The following is a 10,818-nucleotide window of genomic DNA, read 5'->3' as shown; positions in this document are numbered from 1 at the left end:
TACTAGCAATACATACTCGAGGGTTCATGGCATTTCTATATAATTCAAAGATAAACGAAAGATATGCTTGATTTAAAACATATCAAATGACTCAGGATAATTGCATCAATATATATATGAACTGTTTATAGTAAATACGAAGGTCAAGTTGAATCACTTGCCTTGAGAAAGGCTGGTCTGGTCTGACTGGTAGGAGCAACTGGAGCTTCACTCGACCTTTATGGCAAGTTTTCCCTCGTCTCGAGATCCTACATAATAATAATAATCCTCATTATAATATATTCTTACCATCTTAACCTATTTACAACTTGAAATTAAACACGGATGGCACTTAGGCCTATACGCACTTAATTTTATATTCACTTTTAAATTACAAAAGTACACACATAGCCACATATTCACATATCAAATATTAACACCAAATAACACCATACATACCATAATGCAACACTAGGCTTGGATGATCTCGACTCACATCTTAAGTCACTTGGTCGCTAAACTAGACAAGGTCTTGTAATTTTGGCTTCCTAACTCGATGTGCCTTTCCTAAATTATCCAAAATCTATTCACCCTCACTTGTGCCTTTAGCTCTACTGACCTTATAACATCTTACAACTATGGTGGTCGACCTAATACTCACTTCTAAGTGTTCTAAAACTATGTGATAAGTGAAAGCGCTCACTGGTGCAAATTTCAGAATGACAACTATAGTTTCTTGAGTGCATTAGGCACTCTTGATGTGGCTCAAGGGCCTGGCTTGGGCCTTCTTGGGCCTAAGCTAAAAGTCCAAGGTTTCCCTGTTTTTCTGGGCAGAAAACGTCCTGACTTGAATTAACTTGTGACACATGGTTCTAACTCATATCCTATGAACTATGGTTGGAAAAACTTCTCTGATACTCCCTCTAACTAAGGCCCAATAGGGCCTAATGAGGGCCTACCCATGACATGGTCAAATCTTCCTATTTCTAAGTTGCAACAAAACTGTCCCCTGCTGGACAGATTTTGTTATTCTACTTGTGCACCTAACCAAAAGACATGCAAACCTCCAACCAACTCCTAAAACCTTTTATATACTCCCAATACTAACTTCTGGTGGCTTGGGCCTCAAAGTGCACATCAATGACATGGTCAAAACTCACTCTAAACCTCAGGGTACTAAACTGATTTTCTGCAGAAACTATAACTCTCATTTCTCCAAGGTTTTGACTTGACAAACTCAACTACCAACATCCCAATTCTTAAACCAAGACTTATACATGGTAATCTACTGAACTAACTCCCTTATTCTCAAAATAACCTTGGGTGAGATCATCCTTATCTAAGGTACAATTATGGCAAAACAAAAGAGATCACATTTCTCAACTCACCAATCATTAAGTTTTTGAAACCACAAGATATGCATTTTATAAAAGATAACCACGAATTATTACCATTCAACAAGAAGCATAAATCAATATTAACACATTACTCCTACTGAAATTAAGGCTCACTAACAAAAATGATCAAAATCTTACAACATTCTAAGAGAAATCCACATGCATGCATGTCCTCGGATTTTGCAAACCAAAACAACACATTTTCTACATATATTCTACCATAAAACATGCAAGCCTAGTATGAGCTATACCTAGATGATCACTTAGCATGCAAGGAGTTTTATCAAATTTTCACCACAAAATTCAAGTCATTATCACATAAACATGCAAAATTTGAGCAAAACAACAAGAATGATCTCAAGGACCATTCATTCGGCTCCCATATGGTCATGGCCGAATGAAATGGATGGAAAGGGCCATTTAATCATCAAGAGTTTCCTTCTCAAGACTTGGCACTTATCCATTCCTTGTAGTCCTCTCAAAAACAACCCTAAACTCACAAGAATCAAGGTTGTATTTTGAGTTTCACTAAAACCTTTACATGCAACCTTTAAACTTAAACTTTCTACTCAAAACTCTTTGAAATATGAGTGATCATGATATGGGAAGTAACATTTACTTGTGTAAAGAGTAGAAGCTTGGTTGAGGAATGAAGAAAAAAAATGGGGAGGGGGTTTCGGCTAAAAGCCGAGAGTGAGGGAGGGAGGGAGGAGAAAGTGTGGTGGTGAGTGAAGTGAAATGATCATGTCTTTGCTTGTTTTATGGTTTTTGTATTGGCAAAAGTGAGTGGTATTAGGAATTGACATGATTAGCCTTCAACTTGAACTTGGTTCAATTTGCATGCAAGGGTAAAGAAGGAAATTGGCTAGAAAAATAAGAGTTAGTGGGGTTGGAATTGTCCTCTTTGTCCTTGAAAAGTATGAGAGGGTGGTTTGCATGCAAGGGCTTTCTTGTAATTTGCTAAATATGACAACTAAAATTTATAATGATTTATTTTTATAAAATAAAATACAAGTTCAAAAATTATATAATTTATACCATAAAATAACTTGGATTTTTAGAGACTTTATAAAATCATTTTCAAAATTTGTGAACAAAATACCTTTTAAAAGAAAAATTTTCCAAGGCTTAGAATATTCCTTATAAATCAAAAATAAAGAAATTAAATAAACTCTTGCTTTGAAAAATCATATACTACATAAAGCAAATTTATAATGCAGAAATTTGCACTCACACAAACGTACAATCATTGAATATATTTTCATTCGGCTTTAATATTATACCAAATCCACAAATAATATTACACGAAGATACCGGTCGTAACATCCTCTCCCCCTTAAGGGATTCTGTCCCCAGAATCTAAGAGAACAGATGAGGATACCTGGAACGCATATTAGACTCTAACTCCCAAGTCGATTCTTCGACCTTAGGGTTCCTCCAAAGCACTTTCACTATCTTAATCGACTTATTCCTAAGACTCTTTACTTACCAGTCGAGTATTTTAACCGGTTGCTCCACAAATGACAGGTCTGCCTGAATTTCTACAGGTTCATATTCTATCACATGGCTAGCGTCAGGATTGTACTTCTTAAGCAACGACACATGGAACATATTATGCACATGCTGATACTGAGGTGGTAAGGCCAACTCGTAGGCCACCTTTCCTACTTGACTCAAAATCTCAAAAGGACCTATGTATCTAGGTGCTAACTTCCCTTTCTTGCCAAATCTCATCAACCCTTTTCTAGGTGACACCTTCAGCAACACAGCTTCGCCAATTTGGAATTGAACATCCTTACGCGCTGGATCCGCATACTTCCTCTGTCTATCTTGAGCAGCATACAACCTTTTCTGAATTAACTTGACTGTGTCATGCAACTGTTGTACCAATTCCGATCCGAGAATTCTTCCTTCCCCTACTTCATCCCAATTTGTTGGTGATCTACATTTTCGCCCGTACAAAGCTTCGTATGGTGGCATGCCGATACTGGAATGATAGCTGTTACTATAAGAGAATTCAATCAACGGCAAGTGGTCGTCCCAACTTCCTGCAAAATCGATTGCACAACTACGCAACATGTCTTCAATTGTTTGAATTGTCCTTTCACTCTGGCCATCAGTCTGCGGGTGGTATGCCGTGCTCATATTCAACTTCGTGCCAAGACATTCCTGAAATTGCTTCCAGAATCTCGAGTTAAAGCGGGGATCTCTGTCTGAAACTATTGATACGGGTACTCCATGCCTTAGTACGATTTCGCGCATATACAGATGAACCAACTTGTCCAGTGACGACTTCTCATTTATTGGAAGGAAATGCGCCGACTTCATAAGACGATCAATTATAACCCATATTGTGTCATGTCCGTATTTCGTTCGCGGTAGTCCTACTATAAAGTCCATAGCGATATTTTCCCATTTCCATTCTGGAATCTTCAAGGGCTGAATTAATCCGCTTGGTCGTTGATGTTCTGCCTTCACTTTCTGACAAGTATAGCACTCCGCAACCCATTCTGCCACGTCTCGCTTCATATTTGGCCACCAAAAGTTCTTCTTTAAGTCTCGATACATCTTGGTGCTTCCCGGGTGGATTGAAAATTTTGAATTGTGGGCTTCATGGAGGATCTCATTCTTTAATTCAAGTACATGAGGAATCCATATTCTGGATGAAAACCTTAGTATCCCTTGCTCATCCCTTTGAGTATTAATCTCCTCTCCAGATAACTGATTCTTCTCTTTCTCCATTACTTCTTCTTGACACTTCTTTATCTTTTCCACTAGTGTTGGCTGAAAGATCATTGCACGACAAACTTCCTCGACTTTTCCATAAGCACAAAGTTTCAATTCCAATCTTTCGATTTCTTCAGATAACTCTTTTGATGTTATCATCATATTCAGTCTCTCCTTCCTACTCAGAGCATCGGCCACTACATTCGCCTTTCCAGGATGGTAATTTATCGAACAGTCATAGTCCTTGATCAATTCCAACCATCTCCTCTGCCTCATATTGAGCTCTTTCTGAGTAAAAATGTACTTTAAACTCTTGTGATCCGTGTAGATTTCACACTTCTCTCCGTAGAGGTAATGTCTCCAAATCTTAAGTGCGAACATTATGGCGGCTAGTTCCAAGTCATGTGTCGGGTACTTTAACTCATGCGGTTTCAACTTTCTTGACGCATATGCGATCACTTTACTGTGTTGCATCAACACACAACCCAAACCCTTATGTGAAGCGTCACTGAATATTATAAAGTTCCCTTGATCATCTGGAAGTACCAACACCGGAGCTGTTACCAACTTTTGCTTTAACTCTTGAAAGCTTTCTTCACATTCTGCACTCCATTCAAACTTTTGATTCTTTCTGGTTAACTTGGTCAATGGCGTGGCGATCTTCGAGAAATCCTTGACGAATCTTCTATAGTATCCGGCCAATCCTAGAAAACTTCACACTTCCGTAGGAGTCTTTGGCCTCTCCCAACTCATAACTGCCTCATTCTTTGCCGGATCCACTTTAACTCCCTCATTTCCAATGACATGCCCCAAAAATTGAACTTCCTTTAACCAAAACTTACATTTGGTAAACTTGGCATACAACTTCTCTTGTCGGAGTATCTCCAATGCTATCCAGAGGTGCTGCTTATGTTCTTCTTCCGACTTAGAATAAATAAGGATGTCATCAATAAATACCACGACAAATTTGTCCAAATACTTCTTAAATACCCAATTCATCAGATCCATAAATGCGGCCTGAGCGTTGGTCAGTTCAAACGGCATTACTAGGAATTCATAATGCCCATATATGGTCCTGAATGCGGTCTTGGGAACATCTTCTTCTTTGATCTTTAATTGATGGTATCCCGATCTCAAGTCAATCTTTGAAAAGCATTTTGCTCCCTTCAACTGATCAAAAAGGTCATCTATCCTTGGTAGCGGGTAGCGGTTCTTGATTGTTACCTTATTTAACTCCCGATAATCTATGCATGGACGCATACTCCCATCTTTCTTCTTTACAAACAAAACAGGTGCTCCCCATGGTGACGCACTTGGCTGTATCACTCCCTTATCCAACAATTCTTGTAGCTAGCTCGCCAACTCTTTCATTTCTGCTGGTGCCATCCTATATGGGGCCTTTGAAACTGGTTCCGTTCCTGGAGCAAGGTTGATCTCGAACTCGATTTGTCAATCTGGTAGTAAGCCTGGTAGTTCGTCGGGAAACACATCCGGGAACTCGTTAACTACAGGGATATCTTCCATGCTGGGGCTGCCTTTTTCCGAATCCACTACATAAGCTAGGAACGACTCACAACCTTTTCTAAGTAGCTTCTTAGCCTGAACAATTGTAAGAAATAGTTGCTCTTGCCTCTGCCCCTTAAATACTACCTTCTCTCCACTCTTCATCTTTAAATACACTCTCTTGGTCTTACAATTAATCTGAGCGTTATTCTCTCCTAACCAATCCATTCCTAAAATTATATCAAACTCTCCCAACTTGAAGAGTATCAAGTCGGCTGAAAACTTATACCCTGAAATATCAATCTCACACTTTGGACAAAATTGATTCACAGGAATCTTCTCTTGGTTCGAAATTACCACATTTACTACCTCACTCATAATCATTGTCTCACATTGAAGCTTATCAACAAAAGATTCTGATATGAAAGATCTTGTTGCTCCCGAATCAATCAATACTTTAGCTTTGACATTATTGAGTAAAAGTGTACCTGCTATCACCTCCGAATTCTGTACAGCATCCTTCATCTTCAGATCAAATGTCCTTGCTGTTGCTTGCGGGGTTGGTGTAGGTGGTGGAGGTAATGCCAATACCTCAGCTGGCACGCTTGCACTGGTACTTGCCACATTCATCAGAGCTTTGACTGGTCCGGTTGCCTTGCACTCCCTAGCTATGTGTCCAGTCTTCCCACACTTGTAACACGTAACTCCTGGCTTCGGCATCTTGCACTCATTCGCCAAATGTCCCTTCTGATTGCACCTGTAGCATGTCATGCTCAGCTTATTACACACTCCGGGGTGCCTTCTTCCACAGTGCTTGCATTCCGGTCTCTGGAACCTGTTTTCTCCAACTTGCCCTTGGCTTGCCTGATTGTTCCCCTTCAATTCTTGCCTTTTACCCAAATTTTCTTTCTTTTGAAAATTTCCGCCCTTCTGGAAACCAATCCTCTTTACATTCCGATCTTGTGAACTTCCGGCTTCAGACTTTTCTCCATAAAATGGAACCTTCCTCTTCTTGTTATCCCTCTCTTTCCTTGACTACATCCCATTATTCTCAATCAGAGCAGCTTTCTGTACTACTCCCGCATAAGTTTCAAGCTCAAACATAGCCACCCTATCTCTGATCCAAGGCCCCAATCCTTGCTGAAATTTCTTTGATTTTTCCTCCTCAGTGCTGGTATACTTTGTCACAAACCTTGACAACTCAGTGAACTTCTTCTCATACACCAATATAGTCATGTTCCCTTGCTTCAACTCAAGAAATTTTAGCTCCATCTGATTCTGCATGTACTTAGGGTAATACTTGTCCAGAAATAACTTCTTAAATCTCTCCCAAGAAACCTGCTGAGTGACTTCCATAGCTTTTACTGATTCCCACCAATAGATGACTTCTCCCTTCAAGAAGTAAGTAGCATACGGCGTCTTCTGATCGTCTCCTAACTGTACCAACTCAAAAGCCCTTTCCATCTCCTTGATCCATGTATTAGCTATCACTGGATCAGTGGTATCATGAAATACAGGTGGATTCACATTCTGAAAAGCCTTGAAAGTGACAATTTGTCTAGGTGGTACTGGTGGTTCAGGTGGTTGGTGTGGCTCACGGTTATCTTGGTTTTCAGTTCGTTGTTGAAGAGTTAGTTGTTGTTGAGCTATAGCATTGGTTTGCTGTTGCAAAGTTTCCAGTAGTCGAAGAATATTTGGGTCTGTGGTGGATGTGGTTGTTGGGTTCTTCTTTTTGGGAGGCATAATCCTGAAATAAGAGTTATGTTAAAACATATATGAATGATAAATTGATTCGAGGGTATCGCATGGCATTCTTATTTACATATGGGGTCAAGTTTCCAAATTAAGCAGATATGATGATGCATATAAAAACGTAAAATAACAGTTGAGAGCAAATGGAACAATAGAACATAATTATTGAAATTTTAAAGGTCACAATACATAGGATTGGGACAAAGTCTGATTCTAGGAATAACAGGCTTATTTAAAGGAAACAACGGAAACAATTGGGGATTCCATAAAGTCTGATAGTACAACAACATGAAAGGTAAATGGAAAGAACTAAGGCTCCACTCCATCTGAACGGGGCTTGGTAGTCTTTTCCTCTCGAAGCGTCTTCACAATGCTCTGGAGCTCATCCGCCACCATCTGAATGACATACTGGTTGGTACGGTCCCGGTGCACTGGCATCTCCTCAAGCTTAGTGTTGACGTACTGAACCAAGGTCTCAAGTCTCGCAATCATCTGCTCCTTGGGCTTCCCTTCGTAGTTTTGGCTGTCCGGATACACGTTCTTCAGTCGGTCTATCAGTCGGTCGTACTTGCCCTGAAGCATATCGAACTCGCGCCTCAACTCAGCATACACTGTGAAAGTGATAAGTGGCATTTTATACCACTTAGAACGTCTTAAAATGGCTTAAATTGGTATCTTGAAATCAAGTATTTTGTGTATTTGATGCGTTTTTCTAGTGTTTATGCATTTCAGGGTATTAGTTGCATTTCGGGGGAGGAATCATCAAGAATAAGCCTTGGCATGTGTTCACCATTGCGAGAGGAAAGGAATGGGTAGATTACGGCGAAGAAACGGAGCAAACCTGGATTTTTTCCAGTAGAGGCCTGCGCGCCCGCGCAGCAATGCTGAGCGGCCGCGCAGCAACCTGCGCGCCCGCGCAGCTATGCTGAGCGGCCGCGCAGGGTCGGGTAAAAAGATAAATTATTTTAGACTTCTACTTCTGTTTGGCTTCCAACTTCTATGTAATCTGAGTTTTATGGGACTATTATATAGGTAGATTTGAGACGTTTTCACAGAGATTATTAAGGGGATTATGTTTTAGATTGTGTTTTACGCAAGAAGCGAAGGAGATAAGGAAGAAGACCGATTTAGCACACCGCAACGAAGAGGAATCATATTTTCTTGTGATTCTTGTTTCGTTGTAACGTTGGATGCTAGTTTTCTTGCTTTGACTTATTTAATCTTGTGACATACTCTGTTTTAATATAATTAGTTTAGTTATTATTTTCTTGTGTTTGTTTGTCATGATTTCATATGAACCCATGATGGCGATAAGTTCTATTATGGGCTAATCGTGATCATGGGGTTGCAATGGATTTATTATGGAATTCTTTAGTTAATTGTTTAATACTTTAGTGTGTGATGATTGCATGATATCTAGTATTGGTTGTGCGTATTCGTCTTATGTGCGTCGCGAACATATAAGATAGGGTGTTAATCTCTTGTGAAGCGACGGTGGATCTTGAGATTTAGAACTTGCCATGCTAGCATAGGTTCATGTACGTTGAGCATGATTAGTGGGTAACTCTAACAGTTTTATTTGCCCTATGTAATCAAAAGGAATAACTTGAGCTTAAATCATTGTGTTGTCAATTTCTGTAGACATATAGGAACTCAACATAATTGATGACTATTCAACTTCTATCTTAATTGTGGATGTTTGGTAGAATGGTATTAGTACAATGAAAGTTGGCTTTTATCAGTTTCGTGTTATTCGATTAATATCATCACTGTCACATGCTAAAGGTAATAACAATGGCTATAGAAGGAAGTAATAATGAAGTTGTGATCTCATGAGTGTTTTATTATTGATAAATTGAAATGTTAGTTAAGTGGTTAATTAAGTAGTTAATTATAGTTAATATTTAATCAACAATTTTAAGTGTTATTATCTTAACATTGAGAAGTAATCATACATTGGTGAGTGAGTTTAATTAGATAATAATTTAGTCTGAGTCTCTGAGGGAACGAACTAGAAAATATTCTATATTACTTGTAAACGCGTATACTTGCGTGAATATTAGCGCGTGTTTTCGCCCTAACAAGTTTTTGGCGCCGCTGCCGGGGACTCGGCGTATTTGTTTAGTTTATGTACTTACCATCATTGGTCATTAGGACTCAGTGATTAGGACGTAGTAGTTACTTACTCTTTTCGGTTGTGTTTCAGGTACTTTAGCAAGCGTTTATGCAAACTCGTTCTTGTGCTCGCAAGAGGACTTTAGATACAGCTGAGGAGACAGACGAAGTTCTTGATATTCCGGAGAAGTTAGATTTTGAGGATTCGGATTCAGGAACTGAGCAGAAAGAACCAGTAAACATGGGAGATCGTATTGTTCAAGCTGATCCAGCTCTTATGGATTTTTCTCAGCCTAAAATTGATGACATTCAGTCAAGCATCCTTCATCCGGCTATTCAAGCTAACACCTTTGAAATCAAGCCGGGCACTATTCAGATGGTGCAGAATTCTGTTTCTTTTGGAGGAGCGGCAACTGAAGACCCCAACATGCACATAAGGAATTTTGTCGAGATCTGCAGCACTTTTAAGTATAATGGCGTGACTGATGAGGCTATCAAGTTGAGGCTTTTCCCATTCTCACTAAGGGACAAGGCTAAAGACTGGTTACATTCTGAACCAGCTGGGTCCATCACTACGTGGCAAGATCTTGCGCAAAAGTTTCTGGTGAAGTTTTATCCAATGGCAAAGACTGCTGCTATGAGGAGTGCTCTTACTCAGTTTGCGCAGCAACCTATAAAATCTATGTGTGAGGCTTGGGAACGCTACAAGGAAATGTTGAGAAAATGTCCACATCATGGAATGCCGGATTGGATGGTGATCACTGGTTTTTATAATGGTTTTGGGGCCCAATCTCGGCCCATGCTCGATGCAGCAGCTAGAGGAGCCTTATGGGCTAAAAGCTATACTGAGGCGTATAATCTTATAGAGACGATGGCTGCAAATGAGCATCAAAACCCAACTCAGAGGATGACGTCAGGCAAGGTAGCAGGTATTCTGGAAGTTGATGCAGCCACCGCTATTGCAGCCCAGCTCCAAGCGCTATCAATGAAGGTTGATTCTCTGGCTACGTATGGAGTTAATCAAATAGCTATGGTTTGTGAGCTTTGTGCAGGTTCTCATGCTACGGATCAGTGTTCTCTTGTCAACGAATCTGTTCAGTATGTGAATAATTATCAGCGACAACAGCAGCCTGTGCCAGCGACCTATCATCCTAATAACAGAAATCATCCAAATTTCAGCTGGGGGAATAATCAGAATGCTATTCAGCCACCATATCAGCAAGGAATGAGTAAACAGTTTAACCCACCTGGATTCCAGCAACCACAGCAGTATGCTACAAGGCAATCATATCCTCAACAGGGAAGTACAGCTGCACCCACTAGTGCTGATTTTGAGAAACTTAAG

At 39.9% G+C, this 10,818-nt stretch overlaps 1 non-coding gene across 1 annotated transcript; it reads right to left on the bottom strand.

Annotated features, from left to right (window-relative positions):
• Positions 1 to 10,107: 10,107 nt before the first annotated feature.
• LOC141722187 (small nucleolar RNA R71) lies at positions 10,108 to 10,214 on the bottom strand. Its single transcript, XR_012575212.1, has one exon. It is a non-coding gene; the product is annotated as a small nucleolar RNA R71 (small nucleolar RNA).
• Between the last annotated feature and the right edge of the window lie 604 nt (positions 10,215 to 10,818).

Source organism: Apium graveolens, chromosome 4, assembly GCF_009905375.1.
Source record: "Apium graveolens cultivar Ventura chromosome 4, ASM990537v1, whole genome shotgun sequence".
NCBI lineage: Eukaryota > Viridiplantae > Streptophyta > Magnoliopsida > Apiales > Apiaceae > Apium > Apium graveolens.
This window is presented reverse-complemented; position numbering and strand designations above follow the sequence as displayed.